Below are 12,595 nucleotides of genomic sequence, written 5' to 3' on the forward strand. Positions count from 1 at the left end.
CTGCTGATCTTAGACTGAGTCTGCTCACAGCCTGTAGATATCTCTGTTGATATTTCACTTGCCATTTCCCTTGAAGCCCCGACTTCAAGAGCCGTCTGAAAATATCAAAAACCATGCTGTTGGGTTTTTTAAGCTCCATCTAACTGCACACCTATCGAGTCCCCCCCATTTCCCTTACCCAAGGTGCAAAAAGACACCAGATCTAACGCCCAACATCTAGTGATAAAGACCAATATCTAGAGGTAAAACCCAACATCTAGAGGTAAAGCCAGATATCTAGAGGTAAAGCCCAACATCTAGAGGAAAAGCAAAATATATAGATTTCAAACCCAAATTCTAGAGTTAAATCCCAACATCTAGAGGTAAATCCCAAAGTCTAGATGTAAAGCTCAACTTTCGGATTTAAAGTCAAAAATCTAAATGTAAATACCAATACCTAGATGTAGGGCTAAAGAGAGAAAGAGAGAAAGAGAGAAAGAAAGAGAGAAAGAGAGAAAGAAAGAGAGAAAGAAAGAGAGAAAGAAAGAGAGAAAGAAAGAAAGAAAGAGAGAGAGAAAGAGAGAGAAAGAGAAAGAGAGAAAGAGAGAAAGAAAGAGAGAAAGAGAGAAAGAGAGAAAGAGAAAAGAAAAGAAAAGAAAAGAAAAGAAAAGAAAAGAAAAGAAAAGAAAAGAAAAGAAAAGAAAAGAAAAGAAAAGAAAAGAAAAGAAAAGAAAAGAAAAGAAAAGAAAAGAAAAGAAAAGAAAAGAAAAGAAAAGAAAAGAAAAGAAAAGAAAAGAAAAGAAAAGAAAAGAAAAGAAAAGAAAAAAGAAAAGAAAAGAAAAGAAAAGAAATATTGATGTTGCAGCTTTTACTTCTGGAAATCCCGTTTGGTCCTGAGTGATCAGACAAAATGACGACCTTGGAAGTACGACGGGAATGTCGTCAGATGTAAAAGGAGCCCGGAGCAGCCCTGCTGCGGCATGGAGCAGCGCGATGAACCAGGAGCTGATGTGCACAGAGGTCCGACCAAGTTGCAAATGCAGCATCGGTGGCTCCAGTATGAGGGGACTGCTGTTTCCCGGCAGAAAAGTGCAGCCAAGGGGAACAGCTCCTGGGTGGCTGCAACCTGCGTGAAAACAGCCCATCAAACCCAACATCCACAGGGATGGATAAGAAGCAGGCTGACAATGTTTTGCGACGGTATTCCCAATTTAAGCATAATTTTTCAAGGTTTTGAGGAAGATAACACAACGCCTCATGCTTTGAAGCAATCGGAGAAAGAAAATCCGTTTTTTGGCCAGAAAAAGTTTCTCAGAAAAATGTCCAGAGCTGATTTTTGGACCAACTCCACCCACAGGAGCAGGGGTGTAAGGGTGTCATTAACGAATTTATATCAGAGTCGTTGCCAAAGGGAGAAGACAGGTAGGAAAGGAAGCTGGACCTCAGGCAATGTTGGGAGAAAAAGGTCAGACTCGGCAAACACGCATCCTAAGTCGGCCACCCGCACGGAGCCCAGTTATTGAAATATTGGGTACTTGCTTCCTCCTGGTTTGCGAGCCTTCTCCAGGCGATGACCCGTTGATGGCAGGTTACCCTTCCTTCCTTTTAGACTGAAAAATCCCCTGCTCTCTCAGAAGGGGAGCAAGAACGGGGGAGCAAAAATTGAGAGGAAATTGCAATGACTTTTTTTCATTAAAAGATTTCTTTTGATTGCTCTGGGGAAAATCCAAACAGTACATCCAAGCCAAACCTCAGTCAACACCGAGGAATTACGTTATGGATGTACCCTAGAAGTTATCACCCTCGCATCTGAAGTTCAGCAGTTCCCTAACCACACCATGGTGCATGACTCCTTGCTGGGAAATCCCACTGACTGCAGGGACGTTGGACCAAGGCATCAAGAACCTTGGCGTTAAGAGGTGAGGCCAGTCTCGCTGCTGCAAGAGAACATTAGTATCAGCTCATTTACCCCAGAACTTCAATGTGAATTTTATTCGACTCCTGATTTCCCAGGGAAGCAGAGGTCGGGCTGCATATTTTGGAGAGATAAGGGCCAAAAGAAGTCCCTATAATCTCACGCTGACCTCGGCAACGGTGTCTCACTTATACCTTCTCTTTAAAGGATATGTGCCTGTTGCAACTGGCCGTCTGGTCTGCCCCGTACCTCCTCCGCTCCAACTCTGTCTTCCTTAAGAGCAGGAGCAGGAGATAAGCACTTAATGAATTAGCAGAGCACATAGTTTCCCTGCAAGAAGCATCTCTCAGGGTTCCTGCCAGATGCCGAGCCTCTCCCCCGTGCGCACCGCCCTGGGAGCCAGCCCTGAATTATCAGGGGGTTTCAGAGACTTCCCACTGCGGCACCAACCGTGCAGACAAGGAACTTGGGAACTCTCCACCTCCCAAATGCAAATACAGCTTCTCACCCCTATTTGCAAGGAGAAGAGATGATGTTTTGGGGGGCTGTAGCCCCAGACCACGCAGAAAAAAAGGCTCCATTGAGTTTAGGGCTCTAACGAGGGGGCGGGTTCGTTAATGCTCTGAGCAGAGGAAGGCATTGGCCTGTATTTCTTAGGTCACAGCGACAGCAGAGGAAGTCTGGCAGGGCCATGATGTGGGATGGAGATTGCTCTCCAGGGTGACTCCAAAAGGCAATAAAAAAGACAATAAGGAGAAAGATAATAAACCCCTCCAGCTCTTTATTTTCTCCCCGCAACGTCAGGCTTTTCAGGAAGGCCTAATGTTTGCCTACAGATTTACTACCCCCCAGGCGCAGGGTGCAAAGGGGCAGTTGACGTTACTTGGCAGCTCCTGCAAAGGGCTGCGTAGCCGTGACCGACCCGCTCGCTGGGCAGCAAGGACCAGCCAAGGCATCTTTATCACTGAGCTGAACAAAAATGGGCCACTGGATAGAAACAGGGTTAAAAGTGTCCTTTCCCTGAAGAGCCCTAAGAGAGGACCAGCTCGCTCAGGACCTTAAATCAGAATTATTCCTGCTGGAGGCTGTTTTTTCTCCCTACAGCAAACAACAGCTTGTTCTGCTGGGAATGGGAAGGGCCCTGGTCAAACAATGTCACAACCTCAGGGCATCCAGCTGGCGCGTCACCGAGCATCCTTGGGCTGATAAAAACTGATGCTGGCTTCTCCAGGGACCAAGAGTGGCTCCAGTTGCTCTCCCTGGCCTCAACCATGTCAGAGCCTCCAGCCCTTGATGCACCCACCACCCAGACCTCAGCTTTGCCCCACGAGCTCACGCTGAGCACATATAGAGGGTAAGAAGCCTAAATCCCAAGCCAGCACAGAGGGAGCTGGCTGATACACCTTGCTTGGTGATCATCGCTCCTTGGAGGTCTTGGCTGGTCCCATGAAGATCCCATCAGCTGGGAGCCAGGATGGCAAGACCTGATCTTCAGGGCTGCCTCACAAGCTAAACCCACATCCCCAGCAGTTTTGCATTTGCAAAGCAAACCTGCAGGTGAGGAGGGACATCAACAAATCCCTCCCGAGGAAGTACCCTTAAATGCACCGTGTCACCCCAACAGCTGGGTGGAGGTGAGAGCCCCGTCAAGGCACTGTGATAACAATAACTCCAGTGGCTTCTCTATCAGCGTGTTGAATTAATACTGTTTGAACCAGCCTCGGCTACTGCACCTCCTGGCAGGACCCGTGACAGTTGGTGTAATTGATTGTTTCTGCCGCATGTTCGTTTGCGCTCCCAAGTAATTTCTCGACGAGTGGACAGGTGCTGGGAGAGAGGAACAAAGCCAGGAGCCTGAGATCAGGGAGAGGACGCAGGGAAGCCTGGGCAGGACGGCTGCATCAGGACCCACGGACACAGAGGAGCCCCAGGAACATCATGAGCGGCCAAATTTTCAACAGTGGCTTCCACCCAATTGCTTGAAGCTCCTATTCTCCGCCAGAGCCACCTGGCTTTTATTGGGCAGCAGGGTCCGGCAAGTAGGAAAACCCTAAACCAGGGCAGAAGTGGGATGGATGAGACCACATAGACCAATATTGTCTCCAACCAGGCCGGGAACAGGACAACCACACGACACCTGCCCCTAACACTGTCCTAGCCTTCAACTATCTCAGCCCACAAGAGATGGTGCACCCCAGTGGTTCAGAAACCACATGGCAAAGGCATAAGTAGCTCCATCAGCTGGGAAGTCAATAAAATGGGGTTCCCTGTGGCTTTCAGTGCCGTGGTTGGTTTCTCTGGTGGCTAGCATGGTCCATATTTTGGGCAAAGCCTTTACCACACTGGGCCGTTCACACACCTCCTTTCCCTGCAGGGTCTGTGGTATCTCGTGGGGGTTGTGCTCAGCCCGGCTCCCTGCACAGGAGGTAAAGGTGATGCTCTTCTCTACCCACTCATCCACTTTCAAAAACGCACAAGAACCTCTGGTCTCCCGAATCTCCATCCTTCCGTTAAACCCCGCTCAAACTGGGTACCAGATGTGGAAGCAGTGAGGGAGAGCTGAGTCAAGCCTGGGCACCAGCGCTGCACCGGGGCGATGAATTTCTCCCATCTTTCCAAGCCCAGCCTGTCCAAATCTAGGTGCTGCACATCTCCACAGGATGCTCCTGGAGGAGAACCAAGCTTGTGGGTCCAACCCTTCGATGATGGTGCTCGGAGGCCAGCAATGTGGCAGGATGGGCTGGGGTATGGGGTGTGGAAAGAGCAAAAAACATCTTCGGGGAGGAGTCTGTGAGTTTTGTTTTCACCCTTAGGCTGTCTGAACAGTTGGCACTTCGCTTTCTTCTCTTTTTCCCCTTGGAACAAGAATGTATAAATATATATATTTGGAACCATTGGAATGTTTTGTTCCAGGGAGATTGAAATATTACGCTAATATTAGAGGTACCGTGTGATTACAGAATTACATAAACGTCAATATGAAATGAGAAGGCTCAAGTGGGTCTCTCTTTCATATTCTTCTCTCAACATTTTTTTTCGGTGAAACGAAGGCATTTCCTGCAAAGGATTCGATTGCAGCAAAGCTATTTCCAATGGAAAGCTGCTCTGCCTGGCTAGCTCCAGTGACAGGGAGCACAGAATTCGATGGAGAGGGGCCAATATCATGACTGCTGGTGCAAACATGGCACACGGAGCGTGCAAGCTGTGTGTTACTGGCTGCTCTGGAGGAAACCCCTCCAAAGAGCGAAAAAGCCAACATTTCTCCTCACTCAAGACAGAGAGAATAATTCCTGGGTTTATTTTGTTGGGGTTTTTTGGTTGGGTTTTTCTGTTGGTGCTCTCCAAGCAGTGACTACATAACCAGAAAGCCAAAATCCCCCTCCACCTTTCTTGCAAAGCACAGACCCATGAGACACCTCGACCACGTTCGCTGGATGTCCCACAGCGAGCTGCCTGCACCGCCCCAGAAGCAGCCTCCTTCACACCCCCGAGAAACGCCGCCAGAAAGGCTTGGTAGCGCTGAATATTGGGAAATTAGCAGCAGAACCCCACGAAAACATAAAAAAAATCCATCCCTTTCAGCTCTACGCTCCTGTCCACAGCTGAAAAACACATTAATCTTGCAGAACATGGCCAGCAGACAGGAGCCAAAAGGTTGACACTGGGGTGTGGTGAAGGGGAGACATATTTACATGCTATTGCTCAGCAGGTCACAGCAACAGGATGCTGATAACATCCTGCAAACTTCCTCCCTCAACTGGCGTGGAAAAAAAAAAAAATAAAATAAATAAAATAAATAAAATGATGGCCCCGAGGCACATAATGACCAGCCAACCATTCACAAATTCACCTTCTGGGAACCTTGCATTTCAGAGCAGCCTGGCAGACGCGTCGCTTTTCTCTGGCTATAAAGGAGGAGACTTGAAAGCAAGGAAAACCGGGCAGAGGCAGCGGCGAGCTCGGCGGCCGGCAGGGCGATGGGGTGATGGCTCAGCGAGCGCCGTGCTGGCACGACCGCTCCTTTTATTGTTCCAGATGTATTTTAAATTGACCAGCACTAGAAAAGAGGCTTTTTAATAGCTGGGTTTACACGCTTTCCTTGTCCTCTAGACAGCAGAGTTCAAAGAGGTTCAGAGCCACGTTGTGCTCTCGATGACACCCATATAAATCCAGATGAAGTCGAAGCAACAGGCTCTGCAGGCGAGGCACTGTGCACTTCCACAAAAGTCAGGGAGAGGAGGAGATTCCCACCACTTCCAACATCTTTAAAATCTATAAAATTAATTTAATTCAGGCTTGGACAAGAGACGCAGAGGATTTCTGCAGTGCAGTCAGGCTCGGGGTGGTGGGCAGCAAGAGGAAAACTGTTTGCCGAGGTTATCAGCAGGGTTTTTTTTCTTTTCTCCCTTTCCAAATGAAAACACAAAGACATGCTCAGAAAGAGAAACAAAACCTGCCTGCAAAGGAAAATGGCTGAGAATAAAAATCTAAATTCGTCTCGGTTTGAGCAAATTAATTTCCTCCGATACAGCCACTAAATCACAATCCACTCCAATCACGACACTTTGTTGGTTTTCAAACCAAGGGAGGATGTAACAAGGATTTCCAAGAGATGCTGAGGGCACTCACAGACCCCAGGGAAGGGGCTTTTGCCTCCAAACATGACTCGTTTCCCCCAGAGCATGCACAGCCCTGTTCCAAACATTTCTTCTCTGTATTTAACTCTCTCCCCCAAAAAATCCTAAATATCAGTTACAAGAAATCTCAAGTTGCAAGAGCTCCTATTCAAATAAATAATCTGTCTTCTGGGCGGGCAGGAAAGCCAGAGACGGGACTATACACGATTTGGTTATGTTCCCACTAATTTTAATCATCAAGGGTTGCTCTTCACCCTCGAGCAGAGCTCTGCTGAGCCGGTCTGATTACACCTACGCCACGGGCTCTGCTTTCATTTATTTGCTCTGATGATATGATTACCAAGGTGGGACGGGGTGGTGATGGTAAGCTGGTGGGGCAGGAGGAAGGAGGCAGCAGGTTGCTCCAGCCAGCCGGGACCCCATGCATGGCACCGCACGAGCCCGCAGCCCTTCAGCCTCGGCTCACGCAGCTTTGTGGAGCCCCAGCCAACCCCCTCCCCACCCCCGGCTCCCCGAGGCAAAATAAAAGCTCATTTGCAAACACGTGTTCTCGGAGTCTCCGCTCTGTTTCGCCAAATTCTGGAGAAATGAAACCTAATCGCGCCTCTTCATCATCCACACGGGCACACACAGTAGGCGCGCGGGGATACGTGTTGCTTTTCAACAGGAAAGCTGCATCTTGGAGCAGAGCCAGGATGCCATCCCCGGCCCCCACATTTTTGGATGGGGTGCTTGCGACACTGCAGCATCTCACAAAGCCTGCTCTGTCATTTTTACTTTCTCCTCCCCCCCCCCCCCCAAAAATGCTTCTGCAAAAGCCAGACTTGCCCCGGAGCAAGTCTACCTTCTGCTTGGCCACTCAGAAGAAACGTGTTCCTTTGTAGGAAGCACGGCCGTTTCTCTTGGCAGGCTTTCCATCGCCGCCCTGGCACACCACCTCTGCAAAAAGTCACCCACGCACACGGGTGGTGGGGCTGCTTCACCCATGGAGGGTTTCCAGCTCCACCTACGCGCCTGCGCTTATCACCGCTCGGCTCCTGGATGCTTCTGGTGGAGGGGCTGCAGGAAAAACGAGCAAAGTTTTGCAAGGAGAGGGGATTTTCACCCAAGTTGAGGAAATTGGGTGGTGGTACCGAACCTTTTCTTGCTTTTGCAGCACCTTTTGTGTGCCCGCACGTCAGTTTTGGGGTTTAGCCAGCAGCTCAGCAACGATGACTCCGCTGTAAGCAGAAGAAACCCACCACCACCAGCACTGTCCCACGTCTTCCTCCTCCCACCCATCAGTCTGTGTTGAGCACGTCTCCCCTTGAGCTCATAGCAGAAAATTAAGGACTAAATGAAGCTGATACCACCTTCTGCAGGGTCACCTGCTCACTGGGTTTCTCTTCATTCAGCTAAAACTGGGATCACAGTATGCCCAGTACGTGCCGATGAGCTGCGGCTCGCTCCCTCTTGGGCCGGCTCCGTTTTCTGGCTGAAGCCTCAGCGACACCTCGATTTGCTCCGTTTTGTGTTCAGGTCGTCGTTCCTGGAGCAAGAACAGGGAAGCAGAGCCACAGGGCAGCCAGACCCGCTCACGCAGACCCAAGCAGGAATCCTGGGGTGAGTCCATGGGGACCGACATGGCATCCCAGGCTGCGGCCCCCAGCAGCTCCTTGCTCCCATCACAAGCTCCGAACACGGATTCTGAGCAAGGTGAATGCAAAGGTAAGCAAAAGCTTTCTCCATATCTGCACCAGGCTTTGTCTTTCTGATTGTCAGCTTCCAGCCACAGGTATTTTGGAAGGAGTTTTGACCCGGATTCCTGCTTTTTAAGAGTCGGATTCTCCCTGGAGCTGCCTGCAATGAGCTGGGTGCATCTAGCAGCAGGAGTGAGGAGTGTGATGGAGAGTGTTTCTTATTGTGGAAACTGGATTTTATAAAAATAAATGGCTTTGGCAGCTTGAACATTCCCCACTTGCTGCTTTAATGCCAAAGGAGGTGACATAAACAGTAATTTCATCTGCCTCCTTTCCCGCCCCACACACCTACCCAGATTAAAAGCAGCCAGGGAAGAAAAAAAAATCACATCGCTGAGAAATGAGCTCAGATCAAAAAAAACTAGGTTTCCTTCTGATTTGGCCAAGAAGAAAAAATCCAGGAGAACAGAAAATTCTCAGGGGTGGAAACTGGGATCTGCCTCCTCCCTGTTCTGAAATGGCCGAGAAAGGTCTATGCCGAGATGTGAGTGAATACGTGAGTACCAGGGTGCTCAGCAGTGCTGTGTGGCCCCAGCACCCCTGGGAGGTGCAGGATCTGGGGACCCTGCCCTGATGCACCCCATGGCTATAGGGGTAAAACATCCCCAGCGATGTACAGGGGTTAACACAGCACCAGGAGCTCCCAACCCTGAGCTGGGGGGTTGCCTTCACACTTTCCCCACAAAGAAGTGGCTCCTGGGGTCTTCCAGCTCCAGTTTCACTGCACACAGCGTTTGCTTTCCAGGCAGGATCAGAGCTTGGAAATCTCTGCCACGCTGGGAAAATGACTTCTAAAAAAGGGTTTTTTCGGATGCTGGATGGTCATGGATACAGTCATTCCAAAAGTAAAACTAAGGCCCCGATAGCACACCTCTCCCTTGGGCACAGCGTTTGCAAGAGCAGCCAGGAAGAAGGAGAGGCTGCACCCTGGAAGGGGGGAAGTGCCAAAGAAACCGATCTGTGGACATGAAAATGAGAATTAAAGGAGAATAAAATAAAAAGGGAAGGTGGAAAAAAAAAGGAGAAGGAGCTTCTTCACCGCTGTCATGCTTCCTTCCCCTTTTCCTGGGTCCAAACTCACGAAGCAGAACCAGAAGATGCTTGGAAGCGCCAGTGGGTCTCAAAGGAGTGGGGCAAGGGCTGAAGGGCAGACAGCCCTGGGCCAGGACACAGCACATAGGAAACTCCTGCTTCCCCCAGGCGCTTCCAGCACATCACTGCAGCAGCGAAAAGCATATCTCGGTGGGCTGGTTTCTGCTCTGGATGAACCAGGGCGAGAGGTTTAAAGCCCCAACAGAGAGTTCGCCGGTCCTGCCCATCCGATGCATCCATCCCTGATGCCTTGCGCTGAGAAAGTCCCTGGGAAGAGCCATTTCCATCCACCTCCGCCTTTCCGCAGCCAGCTGGCAGCAGAGCGACGCTGCTCAGCTCGGGTGGGATGAAAACCCGGCTGATTTAAAAAAAAAAAAAATAATAAAATAATCATAATCTCTCGCGCAGCAACGCGTTCCCCCGGCCCCTTCATGCACCGAAGGCGTTAGGTCTCTGCAGCTGAACTTCAAGCCCCAGGAATGTGATTGTCACCGAAAGGGGAAACGGCTGGGGACACTGTCCCGATTGCTATCTGGCCGCCCTAATTAACGCCTTTGAGCATCAGCCAGCCGCTAGCTGAAAAATGAACTTTCCTCTGAACTCCATTCCTCGCGCCAGAGGGAGCTTGTCAGCCCCTGCCTCGCGTCCCCCCCACTCCTTATCTCCCCCCGGAGCTTTCCTGTTTACATTTCCCATTAGATTACTGTAATTAATGCAATAACAGCCGATACTGTTGGGGAACGCGGCTGGCTACCAGTCAGCAGAGGGAGGCTTGGTGCTGTTGGGCTTTGCAGCTGCAACAGCCCCGTACCTGGAGACGCCGCCCTGAGCTGCACCAGCGCATCTCTGCTCCCAGAAAGCTGGGGTGACACCCCCCCCCTATAAAGCTGATCACGGATTCAGCTGGACATTTCTTTCCAGTGGGAAGAAAGCAAGCGAGGCAAAACGCAACCAAGCCCATCACTAGGGCACCCAGAGGGGTCTGGGTGCGCAGCGGGGGAGTGGATGCAAAGAGCTCCCGTGCCAGGGGTGCGTTTTTGGCTGCACTCTCCAAAACGAGCTCCAGGGTTGAGGTTAGCCATGGCACTAGGGGAGCACCTTGGGGCAAGGCAGTGGGTCCTGTAAAACATCACAAACAGAGACTCCCTGCCCTCCCAGCCCCTTAAGCCTTCCGGAGGTGCCAATTTCTCCCCATTTATCCCCTACCCCAATTTTACCCCGCAGGCCAAAGCACAGGCACTGGGCACCGCTGCTGGGGTTGTCCAGTCCGAGGGCAGGGGAGGGAGGATAGGAGGAGCACTGTATGCCCCAAAACAGCCTTTACACATTTTCTTCCACCCCTATTTCCACAACTATCCCTTATTTTAAACAAAATGGGTCATGGGGAATCTCCACTCTTGGTCTAGGAGTGGACCGGGCTCAAGTACCCAGTCATTTTCTGGGAGAGACAAAGAAGAAAAAGAAACTTGCCCTGATTTCCCTGCACCCCTCATTTCCCCCTCGCCAGGAGAAGACCCCATTACTCCGTACCGCGGCTGCAGGTCCCGATAACAGCCGATGCCGTCCCCTGTGATGCCGACAGGCAGTCGTCTGGGGGAAACCGGAGTCATAAAACCCATCCCTCGCCCTTAATTGAAGGGGAGCCCTGTGCAGATCGCTATCTGAATCAAAGTCCCCCAGCTGATGTATGGGCTGGGCTGTGTGTCAGGGACCCTTTGGTGGAAACAGCCCCCTTGCTGTTATATGGCACCCAGGGGAACTGTAGCTATCAGCTTTCCAGACCTCTCAGAGTCCTGGGGGATTTAGGGGAGGGGGGTTGGTCAGAGGGAAGCTGGGAGCCGCAGCACATCTGTGCTTCCCCTCATCGACACGTAGGTAGCAGGCAAATAGGTGCTATATAAAAGCCCAAGAGCAGGGGGGGTGGGAGATATGTATCTTCAAGGAGTGAGGAAATCTAGCAGGAGGATAAAGTAAAACAAGAAGAAAAAAGGGGGGGGAGGTTTAAAAAAAAAAAAAGAAAAAAGCAAAGCAGGCTTTGAAATCAAAGCCCTGGTTGATCCCGTCTCAGGGCTGGGAGAACAGATGAGCAGAGAGAGGGAAACCTGCCCCTGGGCCGTGGATGTGCGTTATTATTGTGGATGTGCGTTATCATTAATACGTATTTTTGGTGGGGCACACCCAGAAGTCAAGGCAGGCTAGCTCCTGTGCTCAGCGGAGGCAGAAGTGCCGGCGCTGATGACTTCCAAGCAGGTCTCTGTCAGGGAAATCGATTTGGCCCCGGTGTCTGTGAGCTCTTCTGCTGAACCGGTAGCCCCAAAAGCATTGATATTCAGCCTTTATCGACTTAAGGCAGAAGCAAAACAGAAACAGGCCCAAATCTGGAGGGAGGGAGAGAGAATCTCACGCTTTAAAAATCCAGAAAAGAGCAAAGCTGCGTTCTGGTCTTGGCCCACAATATTGATTTTTCCACTAACTGGCCAAATTACGCACATACACCCTGCAACGTTACTGCCTGGCATGTACTTCTCTCCAGACTCCATTTTTCTAGCACATTCAGCTCATTTATTTTTTTGCCTTCCGTGCAATAAATCCTGCTCATTCTCTAAGTGTGATCGAAACAGACACTGCAGTCTGCTGCCGTTCCCCAGATTTCTTGCCCATGGGTGATTTCTCGCTCCTCTATCGCTCGGGGACCCTTTTGCAGCTGCCAACTGCTGCCGCACACCTCCCCGCCATAAACCTGCCACCTTTCACTTCAGGCACCGAAAACAACATTTCCCTTTTGAAACCCCGTCAGCTGCCAAGGCAGAAGGGCTTGGAAATAACCCCTCTCGCTGCTTTTGCTTGCCGCGCTTGCATATGTTCCCCAGCTGGAAGATTTGCAGCTTGCATGTCAGCGGCACTGACCTCGCCGCAGCTCCTGACCGAGCCCCCGCCGCCGGCGTGATTTGCGGCACGCTGGCTGCCCGAGGGTCGCTGGTTGTGTGGGAAGGGAATCAACCTATTCGCAAGGATGAGCCAAGGAATTGCTGATCTTGGGTTTTTTCCCCTTCTGCCTCTGGCTCTGCGAGCAATGCGCCTCCCGGAGAGCTCTGCAGCAGCTTTTACTCCTTTGGCTCGATAAAACATGAACCACAAGCCTTGCTGTTGGGGCATCAAATATTCCCCTTCTCCATCCAGCTGCACAGCAGGGTCGAAAGCCTGCAGGTCAGCCCGGACAAGCTGAGAATGCT

This window comes from Leptosomus discolor, chromosome 8, assembly GCF_034619465.1.
Source record: "Leptosomus discolor isolate bLepDis1 chromosome 8, bLepDis1.hap2, whole genome shotgun sequence".
Lineage (NCBI taxonomy): Eukaryota > Metazoa > Chordata > Aves > Leptosomiformes > Leptosomidae > Leptosomus > Leptosomus discolor.